Source organism: Choloepus didactylus, chromosome 2 (assembly GCF_015220235.1).
Source record: "Choloepus didactylus isolate mChoDid1 chromosome 2, mChoDid1.pri, whole genome shotgun sequence".
Classification (NCBI taxonomy): Eukaryota; Metazoa; Chordata; class Mammalia; order Pilosa; family Megalonychidae; genus Choloepus; species Choloepus didactylus.
The window spans coordinates 112,398,231-112,426,119 of NC_051308.1; the positions used below are offsets into that span (position 1 = coordinate 112,398,231).

Genomic DNA, 27,889 nt, shown 5'->3' on the forward strand with positions numbered 1-27,889 from the left:
TCAATGGGAAAACTTTCCTGACTAAGGCCTGGGGTGCATCTGGGCCAAGGGCATACAGGGTCTGTTTTAGACCTTTCCATTTGGCTGCCTCTTTATCTGTTCTGGAAAGTCACACTCCCAAACCCAAGAAAGGAGGCTTTTCACAGGGTTCCAAGCAAACAAAAGGTATACAGCCTCATGGAAAGAGTGATTTTCCTGCATGGCAATCTTGAGGGACATTGGAGTCATTTGTTACTCTTGGGTTGTGGGATGAGTAGAGCAGAAAAGAGAAGAGAGAAGGCAGACAAACTTCTCTACCTTGATTCATTACTCCCTCCTAAAAGTAGAGTTACTCAGTGTTTTCGCAGTGACAAAGAAAGGAGGGAGGAACAAGTTTAATTGGTCTCCTTGTCTTTTGGAAAATCTTTTGTTAGAACCCAGGTCAGTAAAATCCAGGGGGCTGAAATAGAAAGGTTCAAGGCAAACACACTCATTTTCTCTACTTCCAAGCTTTTTGTTTGGGCTGTCATTTTTATTTTGTATGTCCTCCCTCTCTTTGTCTATTGAAATCTTCCACATTTTTCAAGGTTCCACTCAAGTCTATCATCTTCCAAGAGATTTTCCTGATTACTCGAAACCAGAAATTAAGTCATATTTTCATGAACGCCAACAATATCTATTGTTTGTGTTACTTATACAAGCTTGATATTTTCTATTAGGAATTCAAGATATGTATGTGTGTGACCATATTGCTTTCTGGGTTGTAAGTTCCTAGAGGGTAGGGGCTGTGCATTTGCTAGAGTAAGTGGAAGATAATGGCAGATAAATGTTCACTGAAAGAATAAATGCATGAATGAATGAAGGAAGGAATGAAGAGGGTGAATGCTGGAGACAACTGGGAGTAGAGGAGGATTTCTTTAAATTGAAAATGAGAACATGTTCATTGTAAAGGAAGTTCCAGGTTCGTGAATTGTTGGCCTTGTGCTTGTTTGCCAAACTTGAACAAGTTCCAGGAACTTTAAAAATGATGACGTCCTCCTTAACTTGAAGAAGTAGGTTTGGTCACTGCCTAAGGGAGATATTTGGCTAAAATCAGAGATGCCTCCAAATATTTATATAGTTCTTGGCAGCTGATCCTTGAAAAAAAATTTTAAAGGAAAATTGGGGGATACCAGGTGACATTTTGGCTTTTAAGACTGGTGCATGGAGGACTGGTGCAACACTAGCGCGGAGCTCCCTGGTATCCTGGTAAGAGAGTGGGAAGAAGTCAGAGTGTAGCCCAGGGAGTTCCTGTTGATTTTCCTGTGAGAGATATGACTTTCTGGAGGCTGGGGGTAGGAATGGGAGCTGTATGGGATGAAGAAGAGCAAATTAGAATATCCAGTGGTTTTATCTGAAGAGACAAGGTTTTTTGGGGAATCTGGGAACTGGGGGGACAGGTATAGGATGGGGAATCCCCTTCTCCTTTTCCTTCTGCTCTTTTTCTTACTCTTCCTTCCCTTTCTCCTCTCCCTCTTCATCTCCCTCATCTTTTTTGTGGATTGCTGTCTAAGATACAAAACAACACTCCTGTACCCCAGGAGGCAAGAAGTTCTCTAACATTGAGTTTATTCATTTGTTCTTTCAGCCATTCATGAGTCTGCTTTCCAGGGGCTCACAGTTTCAAGGAGAAGATGGGCAAGAAGACAGAGACAACCCTTCCCTGGAGGAGGACACCTCCCTCAGTTTTGGGTGGAAGGTCATGGAAGGCTCCTGGGAAAGGAACTGTGTGTGCTGTGTTTTGCTAGACAGTAGAGTTAACCAGGCAAGGAGGGTGGGCAAGAGTATTCCAGGCAGCCAGAGGAAGAAATCCCTGTTAGGAGGCTGTTGAAATAGAAATATTTGAGTGAGATGTGAGGAGAAACTTTAGCAAACTCAGGAAATGAGTGGGTGGGTGATTGGGTCAGGAGACCTCTCGGTTGAGATTTCCAGAAGTTTCCTGCAACAGAATGCATGAGATGACCTTACTTATGCTACATGCATTTCTGTGGCTTTGGTTGAGCCCAAGGTGAAGGAGAACAGATATGATGTGCACAACAGTGGAGACACCAGTCATGTTCTTATGGAGTGAACCCAGTTAGGCAGTGCCCACAGTTCTACTCCTCTCAAAGGACTCTCTGCCCACCATTGAGCTGATGTTTGACAATGGCACATTCCTAGAATTGATCCCAAGGTCCTTCTATGCTAGGCAGAATAACGACCTCCCAAATAAGTCCATATCCCAATCCCCAGAACCTTTGAGTATGTTAGTTACACAGCAAAGGGGATTTAAGGTAGCAGATAGAATTAAGGTTGCTAATAAACTGAATTATCCAGGCTGGTTAATGTAATCACAAGGGTCCTTAAGTATGGAAGAAGGAGGCTGAAGAATCAGTGTCAGTGATGTGATGTGAGAAAGACTTGGTCAACCATTGCTGGCTTTATAGCTGGGAGAGGACCATGAGCTGAGGAACAAGGGCAATCTCTAGAAGATGGAAAAGGCAAGAGAACGGATTTCCCCCTAGAGCCTCCAGAAAGGAACGTGCTCTGTTGACACCTTGATTTTAGCTGTGAGATTCATTTCAGACTCCTGACCACCAGAAATGTAAGATAACACATTTTTATTGTTTTGAGCACTGAGTTTGTGATAATTTGTCACAGCAGCAATAGGAAACTAATACACCTTTGCAATGTCTCAAGTTCTTGGGAACGCTGGAGGGAAGTCTCAAATGAAGCAAGTGAATTCCTAGCTTAGTGCTCCCTCATTTAAGTATATTTCTACCTGTCATGTCAGCATCCTCCATCAAAGACTGGCTTTTGGTAAGAGGGGCTGTGAGGCATGGAAAAAAACTGGGCTCAGGATCCCATTTGACCTAGGGTTGACTTGGTTGTCTAGAGTAAGAATAATATTGGATATGTTACTTAGCCTTGCCGAGCCTCAGTTTTCTCTTGTTGAGAAGGGATGATACTAGTTTACAGATTTCCTGAGAGGAATAGCTAAGAGAATGTATGCACGTGCACTTTGGGCCATCAAGCTACTTTTACAGAACGGTAATGTGATCTGAATCAGAACGGGCAAATTTGGGGTCCCAGACTTTTCTGAAATCTGTTCGAGACTCACTTCTTCCATGAAGGCTTCCTTGATTTCTCTCTAGTTCTGTTGTTCTATGTCCTCAACTCTATCCTTTTAGCCCTCGGACTTTGAATTGTACTTTTCTACTCCCTGTGATGCAGTAGAAAGTGTACTTCACAGGGGCTCAGGCTATCTGGCTCTGTCCCTAACCTGAGGCAAGCCCAGACCCTCTCTGGACTCAGTTTCGTCATCTTTAAAATAGGAAAGTTAGGAATCAGTTGGGTCCAAACCAGCTCTGACATTCTGTGATACTATAAATGTGAAGACAATTAGCCTGGGTATATATATGACTTTGTTTAAGTGTGTGGATGCATTTGTATTTGTTCTTCCTCCTTGATTCGGTTATAATCTACCGACGTGAAGATCCAGCCTTCCGTCCTCTGCATTCAGCCATGGCCCAGCCAAGTGGCTGAGTGAACTAAGGTGGCTTGTCTTTTCCTAGGTACAAAATAGGAGTAGTTGGGCTCTGAGTCTCAAAACTTAGCCTTAGTGGCCCAATATCTGGGGCTATGGGTTGTACAGCTCTGGGGAGACTGTCCCACTCCAGATCTTGAGATGAAGTTACTAAATAGTTTCTCTGACCATCCCCAGCCCTCCAGCAAGAGTGGGGCTGATCTGATTTAATGCCATGTAAGATTTAAAATTTCTGACTTCTGCTGCTGTCATTATTGGGAGGCAGGGTATAATTAGACAGGGCCAGAAGAAGGGACTCAGGTGTGTGCAGGACATTTTTTTTTTTTTTCCCATTCCCATCAAACAACTATCTCCTTTGTTCAGATCATAAAATTCCTAGACTCCTCTGATTCACTTGGCTGGCCCTGTGTGCATATTACAGGGAAACTGGTCTGATAAAGCTGAGTGGTGCAGAACGTGACTCATCTCATCTCCCAGGGAGCAGGTGTCTCCGGAGAGCTTATGAGTGTGTGGTTCCTGGGGGAGAGTCCACCATTCCTCTCACTGGCTTTACTCCGATGTCACTACGCGAGGGAATCTGACTCAGAGGTAATGGGAGGACCTGTAGATCACAGGCTACTGGAGCCAGAGGGACGTGACAGGCCACCTGATTCCATCTCCTTGTTTTAGTCCCAGCACGTGCTTTAAACAGGAGGCACTAAACTATTGACTGCATATTTTCAGATGAGGAAAATGAGGCACAAAAATGTTAAGGGACTTATTCAAGGTCATGCATTGAGCCTGGGTCTGGTTTAGGCAGTAATGGTTTATGTAAAAAGAACTTTTGGAAGCCACTGTACTTGGAGTTCTTTGTGAGCATCAAGGAGAGAATATACATGAAGAAGACCAGTTAGTAGTGCTGGGATCATGGTAAATATACATATGTACATGACCTTACCTTCAGGGGATTCATGGACCTTAGCTTAAAGACCACTAACAATGGGGATATATGGTGGGGAGAAATGATGTTCCCAAATTGTTTAGGTGTGATGTTGGTCATTGTCATTTTTCCTTCTGAGTCTGGGTCTTGGCTCATCTTATCTCAAGTGTGAGATGGGCGTTCTAGACACTGCCACCAACCAACTAATCATGACTTCAATTAAATTGTTTCTCTCTTGAGCTTTAGTTTCCTTGCCTAGACATTGAGAGCATATTAAATGCCACATCCAACTCTGATATTCAAAAGCCTCCTTCTGGCTCCTGTGTGATTTATGGTCTCCTTAGGCCCAGCTTGGGAATGCAGTGGGCCCCTAAATCTACTTGCCTTCAAAGATTTTTCCTTCCTTTTCTGAAACTCCCTTTGTCTCTCTCAAACCCACAGCTTCACACAGCAGAGGACAAGAATCTCTTACTACAATAGGTGATGTGTTGTGGCTCCCAACTTTGACCTAAATCCTTGAGGGCCGTTGGCATCTTGACTTTCTAAACTCAGCTTCCCGTGCCAGGGGCTTTGCATAAATTATCTCATTTAATCACTCCTCCCCAAGAAGCGGTCTTGAAGAAACCAAGACTCCCCTTCACTCACTGAGGTTAAATAACATGCCTAGGACTACAACTCTGGTTCGAGTAGAACCTAAATTGAGTCCTGGTCTTTGTAATGACAAATCCCTTTGCCTGCTCCATGCTGCCTTCCAAGGCAAGAAACCCTTTCTGAGGCAGGTTGCATCTCCCTGTGAGGCCAGGGTGAGGGTTCCCGGCACCGGCCTCTCGTGGCCTAAGAAAGGATGAAGGGACCAAAGTCAGGGCTGCCTTGCTTTCAGCCCCAGGCCACCCATGCTCAGCCTTTCCCCTCTCTCTCCCCTTGGAAGACTGAGAATGATGCCATCAGCTGAGGTTCAGGAGCATGATGGATAGGGCTCAGGCCAAGCTTCCCTCTCCTCTTTGAAAAGGTGCCTCAGCAGCCTCTGAGCACCGCCCCCCCCCCATTTATTATTACTGAATGCCCATGACGTGCCAGGCAGTCTCTGTTGTCAAGTGCTTACTGTCTAGTGGGAGAAACACTGTAGACAATTGACCAGAATACGGTGTGGTTCTTACTATGGTAGAGGAAGGTGTGGGTGCTCGGACACCACAGGAGGGGGCATCTAACCAGCCTAGGGGTGGGAGGTGGGGAAGTGTCTTAGAGCAGGTGACCACTGAATTGAGTTAAAGGATGAGAATTTATCCCATGAATCATTCAGAGAAGCATTCAGTGGAAGAAAGAGGAATAATAGAGGAGAAGGAAGTGTAAAGTCATAAATGCCAGAAACTCTCTGCTGTGTGCCAGGAAAACCCGTTGCTGGGCTGCAAAGTTGTAGAAGGAGATGGAGCAGTGGAAAGATAAGGCTAGAGAAGGAGGCAGGGGAGTTTTTTTAGGAGATCCTGAAGAATTTTGTGTGCGAGGTTAAGTCATTTGAGCTGCTCCACAGGCAAAAGGGAGACTTTCAGGGTTTTAAGCAAAGTGAGTGGCTTGTTTAGATTTGAGTTCTAGAAAGACAGCATTGCTGGCTTTTGTTGGAGTTTGGACTGGAGGAAGGTGAGCTTGGAGCTTGGGAAGCCAGTGAGGACGTTCGTGAGTGATGTGGGTGAGAGATGATGAGGGCCTTAAGGCAGTTGCTGGTGGGAAAAAGGCATGAATCCTGGGTCTGAGCAGGACTTTGAGCCTGGAAGAGGGCACATAGCTCTGGAGGTCAGATATGTGAGGTTTCAGACATCGGGAAGAAAAGTGCAGCTGAAAGTACCCTGGTATGCATTTTACGATCAGGATGTATCTTAGAATCTTTATGTGCTTGACAAATGACTTACTGTATTTACTGATCTGTTTATTTGCTGGGCATCAATAGTTGTGGCATTGAAGCAGTTATGACTTCATCAATAAAGCCTCGCAGGATGTGCTTGTGCTCACGTATCTGGGCTGGCATATTTGGTCATGTGGAGGAAGGGCAGGAAAAATAGGGTAGGTCTGGTTACTTCCTGCCAGCTGCCCAGTTTTCATTCCCATGTGGAGGTGGGGGGGGGGTGCATAAAAATCATTCTAAGTTCCCTTCCAGCTTCAAGCAAAGCCCAGCCCTTTCATGGCAGCCTGGTCCAGCTCACAGCCAGTTGCCCTCATAGGGCCTGATTTGGGAGGGCTCAGAAGTCCTTTTTTCAAGGCCAGCTGTTCTCTCGCCTGATTCTTAAGAAAGGAGGATGCCAGGGGGTATATAGTGAAATCTCTTCTTCTTGCCTCCCTAATGAACCCTCAGCACTGCTTTTCCATAAAAGGAGAGAGCTTTATCCTGCCCCATCACGTTATCTGTGGGCCGTTGGGTCTGGCACTGCTCAGAATCTCATGATGCCTCTCTTCAGTTGCTTATTTATTTATAAAATCCTGTACCATTAGGGGAAGGGCCCTGGTGACTGCCATTGGCGTTGGTAGTAATTATGGCATTCTGCAGGGAGGTGACCCACATCACGTTCTAGCCATCTTCCCCAGAATTGCCTTTGATCCAGTGCTTTGCTGGGAAAGTAGCCATTAAGAGATGTCTATCTTTGGTTTCCTTTACATGGGAGAAAAGAGAACTAAACTGGCAGTGGAAGGTTTCATGTTCTCAGAGCTGGCCTCCACTGAGTCTGTGCCCAGAGTTCTTACAATCAGCTCAGAGAACTGACCGTACACCCCCATGGAGCTGCCCCCTCCCCTTCTTCCTTCCCCCTTCCTTTTCTCTCTCCCTCCCTCCTTCGCTTCCTCCCTCCCTCCCTCCGTTCCCCCTTTTATTTTATCCATTGAGTAAATGAAAGGAATTTGCGAGGGTGTCTGAAGTATTCATGCCTACTTCCTTTTTTCCTCACTACAAAAGAAATAAAAGCACATTAATGAGAATTTAGAAACCAGTGAAAAAATACTCTACTCATTGCTCATAACCACATTGCCATAAAATAATTAGAATGTTGGCAAATATCCTACTGTTGTTATTCATAGAAGTTTTTGGTTAAACATAGTTACTTTATATTATACATCATTAAGGCCTTGTGTTTTCTATATTATGCATTTTAAGGGTTGCATAATGTTTCATTAGGTAATACATCAAAATGTATTTAATAAAGCTTCTATTGGATATTTAAATTGTTTCTAAGTGACATTGTGATAAATAGCTTTATATTGCTTTTCTCCAGTTTGGAATTATTTTTCTTTGTATAGAATCTAAGAAGTGGAACAATTGGGCCAAAGAGTTGAATAGTTTTAAGCTTTTGATATGTATTCCCAAATTGTTTGCTAAAAGGATTCTTGTCTATATTCCCACCAACAGTGGCACACTTTTTAGCATTGGGATTTATTACTTAAAAGTGACCATTTCATAGCAACACATCCCAAAGTAATTTGGGCAGATATTCGCCACCCCCCCCCCCCCCCACTCCACCCTCACCCCTGAGGAACTGGGGGAAAATGCAGAGGTGTTGGACTTCCTCACTCAGATTATTGCTGATGTTTTCACAAACATTGAGGACTGGCCATCTGGTATACCGAGCCCTCTATCTGATGCTTACCCTTATGGAATTGTTACTGCAAAGGAGAGGCTAAAACTGCTCGTAATTGTGCCTAAGAGTCTCCCCCTGAGTACCTCTTTGTTGCTCAGATGTGGGCCTCTCTCTCTAGCTAACCCAACTCAGCAGGTGAACTCACTGCCCTCCCCTCTACATGGGACCTGATTCCCAGAGGTATAAATCTCCCTGGCAAAGCAGAATATGACTCCCGAGGATGAATCTGGACCCAACATCGTGGGATTGACAACATCTTCTTGACCAAAAGGGGGATGCGAAATGAAACAAAATGAAGTTTCAGTGGCTGGGAAATCTAAATGGAGTCGAGAGGTCACTCTGTGGGTACTATTACACATTATATAGATAACCCTTTTTAGGTTTTAAGGTATTGGGATAGCTAGAAATAAATACCTGACACTATCAAACTGTGACCCAGTAGCAAAGGAGATGATTGTATAACAATGTAACTTACTAAGGGTGACAGTGTGATTGTGAAAGACTTGTGGATCACACTCCCTTTATATAGTGTATGGATGGATGAGTAGCAAAATGAGGACAAAAAACTAAATGAAAAATAGGGTGGGGGGCGGTGATTTGTGTGTTCTTTTTTACTTTTATTTTTTATTCTTATTTTTACTTTTCTGGTATAAAGGGAAAATGTTCAGAAAAATGAATTGGGGTGATGAATGCACAGCTGTGGATGGTACTGTGAACAGTTGATTGTAACACCATGGATGATTTATGATATGTGACTATATCTCAATAAAACTGAATTTAATAAAAAAAAAGGAAAAAGTGACAATTTTACAGATGAAGTAGAATGTCACATTAATTGTTCTAATCTTTTTCTTTTCTTCCCTTTCTCTCCCTCCCTTCTACCCTCCCTCCCTTCCTAGCCTTTTTCTTTTCTTTCTCCTTTTTTTCTTCCTTTTCTTTCTTTTCTTTTTTTTCTTTTTTTTTTTTTGATTTCTAGTGAGGTGGAAGAGTTTTCTACATTTTTCAACAGTTGATCACAAATATCTTCAATGCCCTTATCCAGGCTTCTAGAGGTGTCCAGCATCCAGGAATGGCCTCTCTGCAGGGCTCTAGTGTGTGGGAAACTTGGGGCCAGGCTCTCATTGTTTTTTTTTTTCCCAATTGATTTTTTTCCTTGCAATTTTATTGATATAGTCACATACCATCCAAAGTGTGAAATCACTTTATTCCAAAAAATAAAAATGAGACTAAAAATAAAAGTAGAAAAGATCACCCAAAGTAGCCCATCTCCCCCATCCTCCCATATTATTCATTTAATTTTTGTCTCCATTTTTCTACTCATCTGTCCATACACTGGATAAAGGGAGTGTGAGTCACAAGGTTTACACAATCACACAGTCATCCCTTATAAGCTATATAGTTATACGATCGCCTTCAAGAATCAAGGATACTGGATTGCAGTTCAACAGTTTTAGGTATTTCCTTCTAGCTATTCTAGTACTAAAAACTAAAAAGGGATATCTATATAATGCATTGGAATAACCTCCAGAATGACCTCTCGACTCTATTTGAAATCTCTCAGCCCCTGAAACTTTACTTTGTTTCATTTCTCTTCTCCCTTTTGGTGAGGAAAGCTTTTATAATCCCATGATGTTGGGTCCACGCTCATCCCTAGGAGTCATGTTCCAGATTGCCAGGGAGACTTACACCCCTGGGAGTCATGTCCCATGTAGGGGGGAGAGCAGCAAGCCCACCTGCCAAGTGGGCTTAGAGAGGCCACATCTGAGCAACAAAAGAGGTTCTCTGGGGGTGACTCTTAGGAAAAATTGCAGTAGGCTTAGCCTCTCCTTTGCAGTAACAAACTTCATTAAGGGTAAGCCCCAAGATTGAGGGCTTGCAGGCTTTTGTTCTTGCCAGGAAACCCTAAGGTCCCACAGCCTCCTCATGTCAGAGAAGGTGAGGGGTGACATCCTAGAGCTTGTCTAGCTCCCATGTTCTAAAAGTGACAGTGATTATTTGACCTTGATCTGGTAGGGGTTCCAGTTATCTTTTATTTGGTATATTTTGCACTATCTCCACTTGCTGTCCTGAACCATCTTCCAGCCTCAGAAGAAAGGAAAGCTGTTCATGTGCCATGATTCCATGGAGGCACATCTCAACCTCGGCCTCTTTCATTACCTCTTACTATGACACCAGAGAACCCTAAACCTATTTTCATTTACATGTTGTGGACTGTAGTGATTAACAGCTGGTGTTATCCACATAGCAAAGCTCTCTCATCTACTCAGCCAAGTGTGGTTCCCCTAGGCGGATTCCTTTCTTGGAAATCAAGCGCATCCTCATACTCAACCTGTCAACAAGCTGGGTCTGCAGGTGGCCAAGGTCCTTGATACATGGAGGGGGCTTTCGAGGGGATGAGACCCACCCTAAAGAGAAGTGGAGACTGGCAGAGATGAGAGTGGTTAAGATGGCGGCAATTAGGTCCACTATCCCAATTTCTGAAGTCCTGGTTCCTACAGTTCTCTAATTCTTCAACCCTTCCCCTCATGTTGTTCCCAGCAATATGAATTGTTAAATTCCTTTTCATGAATTAAGCTAGTTTGAAATGAACTCTATCTCTAGTTACTTGTAAATGATTCCCACTAACATACCGACTGTGAATGCTTTCTCTGTCTATTCCTAATTGGAGCCCTCCCAGCCTTATATTTTCCTTTTTTTTTTTTTTTTTTTTTTTTAACAAATTAAGTATAGATTCACAGAAAGTTGCAAAAATGTTGTAGTGAGACCCTACCAGGAAACCCTTTGCTAGGTTTCCTCCAGTGGTAACAGCTTGTATAACTATAATTCAGTATCAAAATGTGAAAATTGGTGCAATCCACAGTTCCTTATCTATTATTTTTAAGAAGGCCTAGCTGTGTGCTTTAAGATATAAGTTACAATGTGACTATTGCTTTCAGGAGACTTATAGCCCAATGGGAAGAGAACCACCAAGCTATTAAGTTCCAGCACTTGACATTTGTTAGCTCTTTAAGCCACACAACAGCAGTTTAACGCAGGCACTATTAGCATCAGCTGATTTCTTCTACAGAGAAGGAAACTGAGGCACAGGGAAGTTAAGCAAGTTGCTTAAGATCACATAGTTGATAGGGGGCAGAGCTAGAATTTAAATCCGTGCAACTTGTTCTTAGAGTCCTTTGGCCTGAGTGTTATGCAACAGGACTAACAGCAAAGAAGAGAATTTCTTTTCCTGAGCCTTCCTCACTTTCCATTCCTCTTCTCCTCTCAAACCTGTCTACCCTCCTTTTGCCCACTTACTTTCCTGGGTTAAAGAGTTTCAGCCACAGCCATGTTTAAGGAGCTCTCAGGCTGCACTCTAACAGGGGCCTGCTCTCCCGAGATACCCCCTTCAGAGGAGGGGCACCACCCCCTCTACAGCAGGCTGGGGGCAGGGAGAGCCAGACCGAGAGGGTTGCTCATAGTGGAGGGCTGGGATTCTAGCCTTACTCCCAGGGATTGCTTCTTGGTGTCATAGCACTATAAGACAGCAATAACAACAAAAAATAAAACAACAAAAAAAAAGCCAAAAAACCCCAAAAAACAAAACAAAAGAACAACAAATACAACAACAACAGAAGAAAGTCTTGTGCAGCAGAGGAACACATTTACTTGTCAGTTCGTGGTTTCAGTTTCTTGCCCCCATGGTGGAGTACAGGATGTCAGTGGTAGTGCCGGCTGGGCGGTTCCGTAGTGCCTCACTCCGGGGGTGGGCTGGGAGGTGGGCATTTAGGAGGACAGGGCTTGATGCAGAATTTGGGAGGGCATGGAGGAGAGCACGTGCACGGTGGAGGGCATGGCGGGGGGCATGGCGGGGGGCACGGTGGAGGGCATGGAGGAGGGCAGGGTGGGGGGCATGGCAGCGGGCACTTTGGTGAACACCTGTCCCGCGGGCACTTGTCACAGCAGCGCTGCAGTAGCTTCTTTATACAGCTGGGCTGTTCACACCTGGGTTCACAGCACTTGCATTCATTCTTGGGTTCGTTTGGCTTATTTTTATCTTCACTTGACATGGTTTCTTGATTATCTGGGCCCTTCAAAGAAATATCAGACAGGTTTTAGGTGGGAGACTACACTGCAAGGTCAGAGAGGACCAGTTCAACCTGCCAACTCACACCTTCTGCCCATCTTTGTCCTTAAGAAAGCCTCTCCAAGGATGTGTTCAGGCTCTAGACCGCCTTCTCATTTAAGGGATTGTCCTCCTGTCTTTGTGGTGGATTTGTGATAGGATTTCTTCCTCTCTCCATCCTAACTCTATGTTCATTTAACCCTGTCTCCATTCCATTATCCCTTCTGGTGATTCTTAACCTGGAGTCCTTGGACCCCCAGCCACAAGAACTGTATTTCGATATAGTTGGTATCTTCTCCAACCCCCTGCATTTTATTTTATTTTATCTTTTAACTTTGTATTTTGAAACAATTTCAAGCTTACAGGAAATTTGCAAAAATAATACAAAATCAATACAGATAACTCCAATATACCCCTTACCCAGATACTCAGATTTACCAGCTTCTAATATTTTGCCCCATTTGCTACTTCCTCCCTCCCTCCCTCCCTCCCTCCCTTCCTTCCTTCCTTCCTTCCTTTTTTCTCTATCCCTCCCTCCCTCCCTTTGTATCATCCATTTGTCTATTTTTTTCTAAATATTTGAGAGTAGGTTGCATATATCATGCTGCTTCTTGAATACTTAATACTTCTATGCATATTTTCTAAGAACAAGGATATTTGCTTATATAGCTACATTAAGTACAGTTATCAAGTCCAAGAAATTTAACATCGATATGATGCTTACAGACTATATTTCCATTTCTTCAACTGACTCAATAATGCCCTTTTGGGCATTTTCTCCTCCTGCATTTCATTTTATTTATTTAAAAATATTATTCTCAGGAGTTCATAAGTTTGATCAGACTGCTAAAGGCATGCATGGCACAAAATAAGGTCTCAAAGAACTCCTGAAAGGCCACCTCCTCATCCCTCTGGAGATGGAGCAGGTGGGTATATTAGTGGACTCAGGCACCTGGGACACTTCTTTCCATACGGTGTTGCTCAAGCATAGAAACCCTGAGAACTGGTTTCCTCACTCGAGAACTGGGGAAGGGGAGATAATTGAATTCTTACCACGATTGGGTTTCCATGGACCACTCTAGACTCTCTCCCCCCTCCTCATTCTGCCTAATGATTACTGTAAGGGAAGAGATCAGGAAATTCTAATTGTTCTGAAAATATGAAGGCTAGAGCCACAAAATATGATTTTAAGAAGGAAGTTCCTTTCCCCCTCTGTAGAGCTTTAACCTGACTTAGGTCTTCCTATATGGACAGTTTAACTTCTAGGATATGGACAAGATTTTTCAGTTCCTGATGATACCTCAGGTTGGATCTAATTGTTATACTTTTGAATTCCTTTAATGATATACAAACAAGATTTTATCTATTTTACTCTAGTTTTAAAATCAGTATGGCTGTCTGGGAAGGCAGATCATTAAGTTGAACTCCAAAATTGTCAAGAGTTTCTTTTGCAAGGTAAAGTGCATCCCAGACTTAGCTATTAAAAGTAAGAGGAAATTTTCACCCAAACACAACCATCCCAATCCTATTCAATGGTTGGGTTGCTACAGGTCACTCCCAGGGGAAGAGATCTAGAAGAGGGACCATTTCCAGTTGTCCAAATACAACCTACCCCTTTGTGTTGGTGGTGAACTTGACAAGTAGTTGAATGAGGTGGATGGTATGGCTGTGCCGGGGAAGGTGGATTTTCCCTCCGGTTCCTCTGCCCAGCAATGAAAAAGCTGCAGCTGGGGGTGGGGGTTAGCATCACTTGTGAGGTCATCACAGCATCATCAAGTAGTGATTATTGTGTGACTCCAGCACTCCCAGCTGAACTCAAGTCCTTGGCTGTGAGAACAGAGCTATGATTAATTACCCCCTTTGCTGTCCCATCCTTTCTCTGAGCCCGTCAAAATTCATGTTAGTAAATCAGGCTACAGTGAAGACTATTGAGCTCTAAGGGTAACGAGGCTCATTGTTGTAGGAACAGAGAAGCTTCACTGGTGTTCACACATGATCTCTGCTCCTTCAGCCTCCCAGTTTTAACTCCTCTGATGTTGACCCCTTCTGCATCTTTCTAGGAAAGCTTCCCTAGATTGATCACAGCTTTTTTGACCCTTCTCTCTTCCTTATTTTTCTAATATGAGACTCTGAAATCTCTTTTTTACCTCTCCCCATCCCTGGCCCAAATCCAAGGATCATTTTAGCTCTTATGCTCAATGTCTCTGCCTATACACTATTTTCTGGGCTCTGTGATGGTTTTTTTAGTAGGGGAATGGCCATCCCTTGGTATGCAAGACAAATGCTATGTGTTATAAAGAAATTCAGTTTGAAGCTTCTCATAATTTCTGACCAATTGAGTTAACTCCAGCTGCTGTCTTAGAACAGAAATATTTCCAAGGCAGAGCCTCTGAAGGGGTTCCTCCCTTGCCTTTTTTAAGGCCTGCCAGGTGGGTCTTTGTGATTGGAATAGGGGTGTGTCTAGCGTATTAATGGGACGTTGGTTGAGAAAGGTGAGTAGGGCTCAGATACATAGTGCCTTGAACTCAGGTTCAAGAGGTTGATCCTGGTGATCATTCACTGATTAATCAGTTTTCATTAAAATTGTAACATGTGCATGTCTAAGATGTTGAAAGATATTTCTGGCAAAAAAAAATATGGGATGGGTTGGAGGAGGGGGTGGTAGAAAGTATAATCTCCCTGTTTTCAAGAAATTTAAAAAACTGCCACATCTGAAGGAGGGCAGTGGTGGTGGTAGAAAGAGTGGTCCATGAGAAAACATCATCAGCGAGGAAAATTTATGGGATCTAATTATTGATTTGGTATGGAAAATTAAGAAGAAAGAAGAATTGAGGATGACTGCCAGGTTTCCAGCTGGTGTTTTTACCATCAGTGGGAGGTGAGGACACAGGAGAGCAGGTTTGTGTTAAGATAAGATGGGTCTGAGTCTGAGCCTGTGGGGTGTAGTGAGGAGTGGAGCATCTTGAGAGGTTATTGGAAATATGGATCTGGCTCTTATGCCATTGGTCAGGTCCAGCAAGTGTTTATTGAGTAGATGAGCATGAGCTTGTCCAAAGACAGAGGATTGGAGGAGAAAAGGGAAGAAGAGCTGAGGAAACCAATATAGGGTTCATTTGGTTTACATAAAGGATAAATGATACCACATACAGTTGAAACCTAAATGAGCCTAGTTGAAAAGGGAGAGTAGGTCAGAATTTAACCTCCTGCCACTGGGATCATGGATATTAGATCCATACTCTTGGGATCCCACTCATCTCTACTGATTTTGTTTTCTTCCAGTATTTTGTTCTTGAGCTCTTTCTCTCCAAAGCTGGTGAGAAGCAGTTCCCACACCCATCTCCGGAGACCCAACCCCACCTACTGTTCAGCTCTGGATCAGAGCTACTGATTTAGTTATGGAGAAGACAGTCATTTCTGACTGCTGTACCAAAAATTGTGATAATTTCTGCTGGCTTTTGTCATTTCCTCTGTCTTCTGTCTTCCCTCTCCTAGTTTTTGCTTAAGAAGTTCCCTAGTGCAGTGTATCTTTCACTGGACTTTCACCAGGAGATAATTTGTCCATCATCTTTCTAGTCTTTCAAACCCTCTTGTCTAAAGACCAACACTCCTGGCATTATTTTATTTAAATCCCAGGCAACATCCTAACCTTCGGCTTTGGGTTTGGTTGGCAGCTGGCTGTCAGCAAGGCACTATGGAGATGAAACACAGGACAGGCTTCCTGGGTGGCTGGGTTTTGGAAGGAGAGTCTGGAAGGGAAAATGAGGGGGTGTGTGGAAGCCTGGCCTTGGCAAGGGATTAGGAGCAAGGACCCTGGAGTCAGATCCCTGCGTTCAAATCCTGCCTTCATCCTTTACTTACCGAATGACCCTTGGTAATTTTCTTAACCTTTCGAAGTCTCAATTTCCTCATCTACAAAATGGGTTAATAATAGCACCTGTCTCAGGATAATATACAATTTGTATTGTATACAACATCTCCAAGTGCTTTGCATGCATTAAATGATTTAATTCTCATGACAACCATTTAAAGGAGGGACTCATCACAATTTGAGAGATGCAGGGGCTGAAGCACAGGGAGATTAAATACTTTGCTTGATAGATTGACCCTAATATTCTGTCTCCAGAGTCTCACGCTCAACCGTTAAACTATGCTGCCTTTCACTGCAATGATAGATTGTTATGAAGACTAAACGAAATACTATGTATGAAGAACCCCCAATAAATGTTTGCTGTAATTATTAGCTGTTATTTTCGTCAGGGATGACCTGGCTTTTTCACCCCTAGGCTTGCCTGATCCCCCTCTCTCTCTTTCTCTGTTTTCTGATCTTGGCCTGAACTCCCACCTCCCCAACTCAGTATTTTCCTTAGACCTCGTCTCCATGTCCCTTTTGTTTTGCCTGCCAGTCAAAAAGCCTGGTATTGTTCACAGCGAGATTAAACATTCCAATATTAGCTGTTACTGGATGATTTCACTTTTGAGTAGGGAAAGTTAATATACATGCTATTGCTAAAAGATAGCAATTTAAACCTTTATTAAGGCCAACAAAGTCAGAGGATCATTCAGCGGTTCCTCTGTGTGTCCCTGCTGGTTCTGTATCAGGCCAGGGAGGTCCGATGTGGCAGCAACTTGAACTTCACTAGGAACACCTCCTCCTTTTTTTTTGGGGGGTGGGGGTGGGTTTCCCTGTCTTTTTCTCACTGTATAACAAGCAGAACTCACAGGATGAAGTCAGAAAACAACTCTATGCCTTAACCCGTCCCTCTCTGTGGGGTGGCTCTTTCTCCTTGGATGAAATCTCTGGCAGATACCATTGACTTTTAGGGTCATGCTTAGACGATCTCTTGTCAGATCACTTCTATTTGCATAAACAGTCATATTGAAGTAATTGACAAGTCTATTTCCCTGACCTTTACTCCTTGGGCCTGGGCAGGCAGGAAGCTGCCTCTGGTTCTTTTGGGGAAGGGGCTGCAGAGGGAGGAGTGAGAGGAGCAGAAAAGTTCTTAGCTGATATACTGTTCTGAGCTGATATAGGAACTTTCCGGGTTTGGCAGTTTCTTAAAGCTGACCTTTTCTCCTGTGGGGACTGGAATGTGTTCTCCATCTTCAGAGAACACTCCCCCCTCCCCACCCTGTGAACTGGTATTTTGATTTGCAGTCCTTCAATATTTGCAAATCCATCTCTTTTAACTAGGTGCTTATGTCCCCTTCTTCTCTATGTAGGCATTTGGCAGTTTTCCCTGCTGGGATGACAACCTCACTCCCGGCAGCCCTCTTGGGAAGGATTTTAAACAACTTTGGTATCAGCTTTTTCTCTCCCATGGCCTAGATGCAGTGCATGGAAAACACACATATATTCTCCTCTTTCACTGTTTCATGGCTGTTGGTGGTTTCCCCCTGGTATTTGTGTGTTTTTGCTTGTTTCATTATCTACTAGGGAAGGGGTGTTCCATGATGTGTTCATGGACAGAGCTCAGTATTTACCCTATTTGAGTTCACTGCAGTGTTCAACAATGTGAACCCTCTCCTCTTTGGGTTCCTCTAAGACCTGGATATTCTACCACTTCTCTGGCCTCACCTGAGTCTCCTTTATGGACTCTTCCTCCTTGGCTGGAGCCTTACCTTTCAACTTCATCTGGCTCTTTTCACTTTCTACACTCGCTGCAGATCTCATTCCCTACCGGCTCTACAACTACCACCTCCACACCAAAGAATTCCAAAGCCCACACTCTTCCCTCTTCTCTAGGTCCAAACAGATATGAAAAATCAGAATCCACACCTTCCTCATCTTTTCTGCCACACTCCTCCTGTGCCCTCCCACTCTGTGAATAGTCCCCCACCCACCAAGGCTTCCAGGCCAGCAACGTGGGATCATCCCAGACTCCTGCCTCCCACTTGCCTGTCACACCAAACGTGCCACCAGAAACTGCCAGTTCTATTTCCCAGGCTGGTGTTTGGGTGGTCACTGTGTAAATCTCAAGTCAGGCCCCCCATCACCTCGCAGCCTCTGTTGTTTCCTTAATTGAGGCCCTCATCATCCCAGGTCTCCCTGCCTCCAGATAGCCCACCTCTAATTCATACTTCATGAATTACTTCATGACTGCCACAGAGATTTTTATAAGACAATCTAATTTTATCAGAGAATTTAAGATGAGGCCCCAGATTGTCAGATGGTTCTATAATCCCCTCACAAATCAGGCCTCTGCATTCAACTCAGTCTTCTAATGTTATCAGAGACTGGGGTCAACTTGCAGTTCCCAAACTGTGCTAGGCTTTCTTGAAACACTGTTATGTTCTTTCTGCCACTCATGTCCTCCAGCTCTCCTCCCCCAACCTTAAACTTCAATCCTGGCATGATTTATCTGACCCTTCCAGGCTGTTAGTTGCCTAAGCAAACCTCATTCTGAGAGTGCATCCCCATATTTTACAGTTCTTTATTTCCTAATCTCTCTGTCTCCCTGATAGGCTAGTGGAGATCAGGAACCCTTTACTTTTTTTTTTTTTTTTTTTATTCATTTTATTGAGATATATTCACATACCACGCAGTCATACAAAACAAATCGTACCTTTGATTGTTCACAGTACCATTACATAGTTGTACATTCATTACCAAAATCAAATCAATCCCCGACACCCTCATTACCACACACACAAAAATAACCAGAATAATAATTAAAGTGAAAAAGAGCAACTAAAGTAAAAGAGAACACTGGGTGCCCTTGTCTCTTTGTTTGTTTGTTTGTTTCCTTCCCCCACCTTTCCACTCATCCATCCACAAACTAGACAAACAGGAGTGTGATCCCTATGGCCCCCCCAATCCCACTGTCCCCCCTCATAAGCCACATTTTTATACAATTGTCTTCAAGATTCATGGGTTCTGGGTTGTAGTTTGATAGTTTCAGGTATCCACCACCAGCTACCCCAATTCTTTAGAACCTAAAAAGGGTTGTCTAAAGTGTGCATAAGAGTGCCCACCAGAGTGACCTCTTGGCTCCTTTTGGAATCTCTCTGCCACTGAAGCTTATTTCATTTCCTTTCACATCCCCCTTTTGGTCAAGAAGATGTTCTCCGTTCCACGATGCCAGGTCTACATTCCTCCCCGGGAGTCATATTCCACGTTGCCAGGGAGATTCACTCCCCTGGGTGTCAGATCCCACGTAGGGGGGAGGGCAGTGATTTCACCTTTCAAGTTGGCTTAGCTAGAGAGAGAGGGCCACATCTGAGCAACAAAGAGGCATTCGGGAGGAGGCTCTTAGGCACAACCATAGGGAGGCCTAGCCTTTCCTTTACAGCAACCGTCTTCCCAAGGGTAAAACCTATGGTAAAGGGCTCAACCCATCAAACCACCAGTCCCCTATGTCTGTGGGCATGTTAGCAACTATCGAGGTATGGCAGGCCAATACCCCTGCATTCTCCACCAGCTCCTCAAGGGGGCTCTGCATATTCTTTTCCTTGTTTTCTTTGTTTTTTTTTTTTAAACTTTTTTTCTTTTCTAAATCAACTGTATGAAAAATTAAAAAAATTAAAAAAGAATAAAAAAAACATACAATAAAGGAACATTTCAAAGAGACCATAACAAGGAAGTAAGAAAAAGACAACTAACCTAAGATAACTACTTTACTTCCAACGTGTTCTTACTCTACCCCAAGAAAGGAACTTAATATAGCAACATTTCTGTGAACTTGGTCCTACTATACCCATCAGAAATTAACAGACCATAGTCATTCCTGGGCATTCCCAGAACATTAAATTTACCCATGATAGCTTATCTGTTCTTCTTGGATTATTGTTCCCCCTTCCTTAATTGCTCTCTATCGCTAGTTCCCCTGCATTCTACATTATAAACCATTTGTTTTACATTTTTCAAAGTTCAAATTAGTGGTAGCATATAATATTTCTCTTTTTGTGCCTGGCTTATTTCACTCAGCATTATGTCTTCAAGGTTCATCCATGTTGTCATATGTTTCATGAGATCGTTCCTTCTTACTGCCGTGTAGTATTCCATCGTGTGTATATACCACATTTTATTTATCCACTCATCTGTTGAAGGACATTTGGGTTGTTTCCATCTCTTGGCAGTTGTGAACAATGCTGCTATGAACATTGGCGTGCAGATATCTGTTCGTGTCACTGCTGTCCGATCTTCCAGGTATATACCGAGAAGTGCAATCGCTGGATCGAAGGGTATCTCTATATCTAGTTTTCTAAGGAACTGCCAGACTGACTTCCAGAGTGGCTGAACCATTATACAGTCCCACCAACAATGAATAAGAAGTCCAATTTCTCCACATCCCCTCCAGCATTTGTAGTTTCCTGTTTGTTTAATGGCAGCCATTCTAATTGGTGTGAGATGGTATCTCATTGTGGTCTTAATTTGCATCTCTCTAATAGCTAGTGAAGCTGAACATTTTTTCATGTGTTTCTTGGCCATTTGTATTTCCTCTTTAGAGAACTGTCTTTTCATACCTTTTGCCCATTTTATAATTGGTCTGTCTGTACTATTGTCATTGAGTTGTAGGATTTCTTTATATATGCAAGATATCAGTCTTTTGTCAGATACGTGGTTTCCAAAAATTTTTTCCCATTGAGTTGGCTGCCTCTTTACCTTTTTGAGAAATTCCTTTGAGGTACAGAAACTTCTAAGCTTGAGGAGTTCCCATTTATCTATTTTTTCTTTTGTTGCTTGTGCTTTGGGTGTAAAGTCTAGGAAGTGGCCACCTAATACAAGGTCTTGAAGATGTTTTCCTACATTATCTTCTAGGAGTTTTATGGTGCTTTCTTTTATATTGAGAGCTTTAGTCCATTTTGAGTTAATTTTTGTGTGGGGTGTGAGGTAGGGGTCCTCTTTCATTCTTTTGGATATGGTTATCCAACTCTCCCAGCCCCATTTGTTGAAAAGACCTTTATGACTCAGTTCAGTGGCTTTGGAGGCCTTATCAAAGATCAGTCGGCCATAGATCTGAGGGTCTATCTCGGAATTCTCCATTTGATTCCATTGATCTATATGTCTATCTTTGTGCCAGTACCATGCTGTTTTGACAACTGTGGCTTTATAATAAGCTTCAAAGTCAGGGAGTGTAAGTCCTCCCACTTGGTTTTTCTTTTTTAGAGTGTCTTTAGCAATTCAAGGCATCTTCCCTTTCCAAATAAATTTGATAGCTAGCTTTTCCAAGTCTGCAAAGTAAGTTGATGGAATTTTGATTGGGATTGCATTGAATCTGTAGATTAGTTTGGGTAGAATTGACATCTTAATGACATTTAGCCTTCCTAGCCATGAACATGGAATATTTTTCCATCTTTTAAGGTCCCCTTCTGTTTCTTTTAATAGAGTTATGTGTGGAGAGCCGTCTCCCGGGACGGGCATAGCGCATGCGCTGTAAACCTGCTCCAAAGTCCCCCCGCCCATCGAGTGGTGCCAAGATGGCGCCCACATCCTGCTTCCGGCTTCTGATGTATGTAACCACCCGCTGTATTCACCAATCATGCTTGTGTGCGTGGCGTTAGCCCATTGGATACACGCAAGGTTTATAAGAAAGTTCACGGGCAAAGCTCGGGGAGACAGCCCACAAGGAGCCGCGCCTGACGGCCGCATCGAGGTTGTTCTCCCCCGAGGCGTCTTGCCCCGGGCGGAACCTGTAAAGAGGATGATTGCCTAGTTCCATTAAAAGACATGCTTCACTGCTGCGAGTCCAGAGTGATCACGAGTGCGTCGGGTAAGACATTGTCCGCACCCTCTCTCCCCTTATCTCTCTGGTCCCCATCGCCGGCCGACCGAGGACTCGAGGCGGGGCGGAGAGAGCGCCGGACAAGTGGTGGCCCGTACGGGGAACTCATTCGCGTTCCCCTCGACCCGACGGAGACGTGCTCCCGGGATCCGTGGTTTGACCTCCGCGACTGATCACCGCGAGAAGGTAAGCACCCCCTTTCCATACGAGGACTAGGGCCCGTGGGCGTTCAGGTAGCCCCGGGGACTCGGAAGAGCTCTCCGAGTGATTACAAGACAGTGCCGGCTGCAAGCATGGGGCAGTCTGAAAGCTCACCCCTATTAACCCCCTTAAAGACCCTTTTGAAGCAGCGGGGTATCTCAGTTAAGAAAAGTTCTCTCCAACGATTCCTTGATGATGTGGCCACTTTTGCCCCCTGGTTTCCTTGTTCTGGCAGCCTTAATCTGCCCTCTTGGATGAAACTTGGTCGTGATATAGACCGAGCGCGCCAAACGGGTGTCTGTTTGGACCCGATTCTAGTCCTTATATGGGAGACTGTTAAGGGCCATATCGCTCCCTCCACGTCACAGTGGAAAGGCCCTGACCCGGTGCTCGGCTGGGCCGGAGGCTCTGTTTGTGTTTTTCCCCAGGAACCAGGACGTCAACCAGTGTGGGTTCCGGAAAGACTGGTGGGAACCGTGGCATCACCTGGGGAGGCCGGGGAGCAGCTGTCAGAAACGCCAACGAATATACGGCCTGGGCCATTGGACCAAGCCTCCGGCCTTCAGGGACTTGAGAACATTAGGAAATTGAAGCCTGTTAGTTTCGACCTTTCCACACTGGGCGAGACTGTAAAAAATCTGTGGGACCAAGTCACCTCTTGGTTCTCTTGGCCCAATTTGACTAATTGGATTCTCTTGATGGTGGGACTATTGGTGGGATTAGTCATTGTTAAATCTTTGCTAGAACGCCTGTTTCAAGCGCGGCAGTACCGTGTTACCACTATGATGGCTATGTCCTCCACCTTTGATACCCCCAACAGCGACCATTCTGATGGCCATACCCCATCCTGGCCGCCTCGGGCGGGGCACTCGGGAGCAAGGTTTGTAGCTAAGCGCGCAGCTGTGTCCCGGGTATAACGGGCGACGCCAGCAGTCATAATTTTTGTCTCAGGTAGGTCCCTAAGGCAGAGTCATAGTTGTGGCCAGACTTGACTCTAGCCAATGCATAGGGACGCCTAGTGACGCCTCCGACTCTGGTTAATGCTATCCCTGCCCCCGCCTTTGTCCCCCAGTTGCAAGGCAAAGCACTGCAGGGAGAGTCATGTTGTTTCCAGCTCACGGACTCTCCTGTCTCCATATGAGGTGAGCATTCTGGTCGGTGCTAGAGGCTCCGCCGCTAAATGGCTGAGACCTAGTCCAGACTCCCCAAAGCACCGGAACAAATTGTGAGCCATCTGGGTTCACGGGAGCACACTCATCACTGGGGACACTGGGTCGATATAAATAATAAAGGGGGAGATGTGGAGAGCCGTCTCCCGGGACGGGCATAGCGCATGCGCTGTAAACCTGCTCCAAAGTCCCCCCGCCCATCGAGTGGTGCCAAGATGGCGCCCACATCCTGCTTCCGGCTTCTGATGTATGTAACCACCCGCTGTATTCACCAATCATGCTTGTGTGCGTGGCGTTAGCCCATTGGATACACGCAAGGTTTATAAGAAAGTTCCCGGGCAAAGCTCGGGGAGACAGCCCACAAGGAGCCGCGCCTGACGGCCGCATCGAGGTTGTTCTCCCCCGAGGCGTCTTGCCCCGGGCGGAACCTGTAAAGAGGATGATTGCCTAGTTCCATTAAAAGACATGCTTCACTGCTGCGAGTCCAGAGTGATCACGAGTGCGTCGGGTAAGACATTGTCCGCACCCTCTCTCCCCTTATCTCTCTGGTCCCCATCGCCGGCCGACCGAGGACTCGAGGCGGGGCGGAGAGAGCGCCGGACAGTTATGTAGTTTTCTTTGTATAGGTCTTTTACATCTTTGGTTAAGTTTATTCCTAGGTACTTGATTTTTTTAGTTGCTATTGAAAATGGTATCTTTTTCTTGAGTGTCTCTTCAGTTTGTTCATTTCTAGCATATAGAAACATTACTGACTTATGTGCATTAATCTTATATCCCACTACTTTGCTAAGTTTGTTTATTAGCTCTAGTAGCTGTATCGTCGTTTTCTCGGGGTTTTCCAGATATAAGATCATATCATCTGCAAACAATGACAGTTTTACTTCTTCCTTTCCAATTTGGATGCCTTTTATTTCTTTGTCTTGCCGAATTGCCCTGGCTAGCACTTCCAGCACAATGTTGAATAACAGTGTTGATAGCGGGAACCCTTTACTTTTATCTCTGTACTCCCTGTGCCTATGCATAACCCAGAACATTTTACTCACTCAGTAATTAATGCTTATTACAAATGAAGAAATGGAAGAATATTATTTTAATAGCCTTGCAATTGCTCTTCTCTGTTATATCCTCTCCTTTTCTGATTGACATATATATTTTACTTTCTAGTTTCAGCTTGAAAACCTGCCTTCATGCAGACTTTCCTGATGGCCCCTGCAGTCAAGAGAGGTCATCTCTGAACATCCCCGTGTGCTCCCCACAGCTCGATTCCCCCATCTGCTTTGCTGGGAGGCTATGGCTGTGTATATTTCTGTCTCTTGCCTCACACAGTCCCCTATTCCAGGGCAGGATCCTCTTAATATTCTTTGCATCTTCATTGCTGACCTAGGGTCTGGTCGATAATAGATGCTTAAGCAATGTTTGGAGAAGAAATAACTAGATATACAAGAGAAAATCAGGGGAGTTAAGAATAAAATGAACTGTCAGATGAGGTAGATTTGACTTCAGGCAGGTGGGGGTTATAACCAGCAGATCTGTCTCTAAGGGTCAGCTTCCATCATTGACATTTCTGTCTCATTCCCAGAGACCCCAAGACATAGGCATTATTGGGCCTTATGGGCTGGAAATTCTAGATCTCCCAGGATTTGCCCAGGACGCACACCCAACCGGCCCAGGCCCCAGGCAGAGATGGACTCACACATAAGCTTCAGACCTGGCCCAATCTCCTCTTCCCTGGAACTAGTGTCTCCTTTGCCTTCACCGCACCCCCCTGCTCTGTCCCTGGTTGGTTCCAAATACACACACCTTCTCTGATTGGTGAGGACTCCTGCAGGAGCAATGGAGAGGATGTGGGATGGAGGTGGGCAGGGAAGGGGCTGTGAGGGGGCATCCTGTGGGCAAGTGGAACTCATTCTACTTGAGCAAAGCCCCATTTCATTCTGCTGTGACACAGATTCCACCCTGAGGGCACTTCCTAAGGCTCCCACCAAGCTCCCCTTCCTTTATCCTGTGTAACCCCATCAGCCTCCCAGCTCCTGGCAAGGGGGAATAAGCTGGTGTCTCCTTGGGGGGATTTTTTTTTTAATTTAATTGTTTTAATTAGAGAAATTGTAGGTTTACAGAAAAACATGTAAAAAGTACAGCGTTCCTGTAAACACCCCTCCCCTGTTATTAACACTTTGTATTAGTGTAGTACCTTTGTTACAATAATGAAAGAATATTATAATTTTACTATTAATTGTGGTCCACAGTTTACATAAGGGCGTATTTTCCCCAATATACCACCCTATTATTAACACCTTGCACTAGTGTGGTACTGGGGCAGATGTTTTAATGAAGAGAAAACTCCTTCAAGTTCTAGGAGTGCCTTCTGCAGGCTCTGAGAGCAGAGGGAGAAACCTTTGAGCACTTAGGGGAGCCAAAAGACAGGAGCCACATTTCCTTCATCAAGTGTGGGAAACTCTGGGGCAGTTTTCAGATGATTTAAGATAGCTCTTGTCAATTTCTTAGCCAGCTGTGCTGTACAGGTCTTCATGTTTTTAATATAAAGGGAGGGAGCAGAGCTGTGCTTTTCTAGTTATCTCTTCTGCCACCAGGAGGCAGCACTGGTTGGGGCAATGGCCTCTGGAAGCCTCAGCCTGTCTGCTCAGAGGATGGGAGAAGGGGAAGGAGCACAGCGTCTGGCTCCAAGAAGATACTGAGAACACTTCTGTCTAATCCCTGCTGTCTCCTGGGGAAGGACCCGGGAAGAGTCACTTACTCTTGCAGGAAACCTATAGGGTGTAAAGCTTTTACCTTGGATCTCATGAGACTTGGAGTTTTGTGGGGCTGTGGGGTGCTGAAGGTGGGGGGATGAGGGAAGGAAGTTTCTATGGTGAGCAGGAGAGATTTCACCTGCCTCACGACTGGATGTGGCTGGTGGTGGCTCCAGAGGTCACACTGGCTGCAGCAGGCATTCCTGCTGGCACGGTGGGCAATGTACAGGGGGCTTCTCTGCTGGAAAGAGTGAGGGGGACTCCAGGAACTTGGGGAACAGGGCTCAGCCACCTGGGAAGGGCGCCAGCGGAGGACACAGTTTTATTTCCAGTGCCGATAGGCGATCTCTCTTGGTTCTAAGGGAACCCTGGACGGACCAAGAGTCTCTTTTGTAGGCCAAGGGGAATTAAGAATAAAACGAACTGTCAGAGGAGGTAGATTCAAATTCGTGAAGGTGGGGGTTATAACCAGCAGATTTTAATAGTATCAGTGAGGGAGAGGAAGCCCCCTTGTCCAGAGGGGAGGCGAGGTACCCTATCCGTTCACACCTTTCTTCACCCTCTGTGATTATTATCTTTTCACTGGATTTTGACCACCACAACCAGAATCTCCATGGGCCACAGACACCAAAAAACCAATTCCCCTTGTGGCTATTGCACAGTATAGAGCCTGTGCTCACCTCCTAGAGGCATTTATCATTGTGTGTTTGTCCTGGCAGATCCACTTTTGTCACAGGGCCTGTTTAGGGCTACTTATTGTAAGAGGAATATTATCATCCTGGAGTGACCCAAGATGAGAGAGATGAAGATGTGGTGAAACCAGAAAATCATGCCATGTGAAAAGTGCTTAAAAAAAACAAACAAAAAAAGACTGGGGATGGTTAACCTGCAGAAGAGAATATTTGGGAGGACAAGAGACTGTTAACCTTACCCATATTGGAGTTCTAATGCTGCATTACAAATTATCACTTAGAAGCTTAAAACCACATACATTTATTATCTTACTGTTCCTGTGGGTCAGAAATCAGACACAGCTTAGCTGGGTTCTCTGCTCAGTGTCTCATGAGGCTGCAATTGAGGTATTGGCTGGCTGCATTACTTTCCGGAGCTCGGGGGCTTCTTCTAAGCTCCTGAGATTGCAAAATTCATTTCCTTCTGGTTGTAAGACTGAAGTCCTCAGCTTCCAGAAGCCACCTATATTTCCCTGCCTTTTGACCCTCTCCCTGAGCAGTTCACATCAGAACTGCTCGCTTCTTCTTCTTTCTCTTCAGTCTGCTAAGTCTTATATAATGCAACCAAATCAAGGGAGTGACACCTTTGCTATATGCTGTTGGAGAAGCAAGTCACAGATTCTGTCCATGCCCAAGGGACAGGGATGATTTGGTGCACAACACCAGGGAGGAGATTGTGGGGACCAGCTTAGAATTCTGCCAGCCACACTCCCTGAAGGTGGGTAGCATAAAGAGGACCCCAAGCAGGAACCTTCTAACCTGGCTTAACCTGTTTTTAGAGAGGGGGATAAAGGGACTTACCAGTTTCCTGGTTCCAGGATGCCCCTCCCAAAGTCCTGAAAACTTGGCATACTCACTTTGCAAAATCCAGTTTGGTAGCAGTTTTAGTTTCCTAGCTGCTGAAACAAATACCATGTAATGGGTTGGCTTAACAATAGGAATCTGTTGGCTTACCCTTTCAGAAGCTAGAAGGTTTGTTTTCCTCCCAGGATTGGTACCTTCTGGCTAGTGGCAATATTGGCTTTTCCATCAAATGGCAATGCACATGGCAGTGTCTTCTTTCTCTTGCAGGTTCTGTTGACTTTGGCTTCTGGCTGCTCCCCATGGTTTCTGTCTGTCTGATATTCACTCTGC

At 44.7% G+C, this 27,889-nt stretch overlaps 1 protein-coding gene across 2 annotated transcripts in view; it reads left to right on the forward strand.

Annotated features, from left to right (window-relative positions):
• The window catches only part of LOC119526654 (small proline-rich protein 2E-like), a 215,214-nt gene that overhangs the window by 40,884 nt on the left and 146,441 nt on the right, over positions 1-27,889 (forward strand). The window lies entirely within an intron of this gene.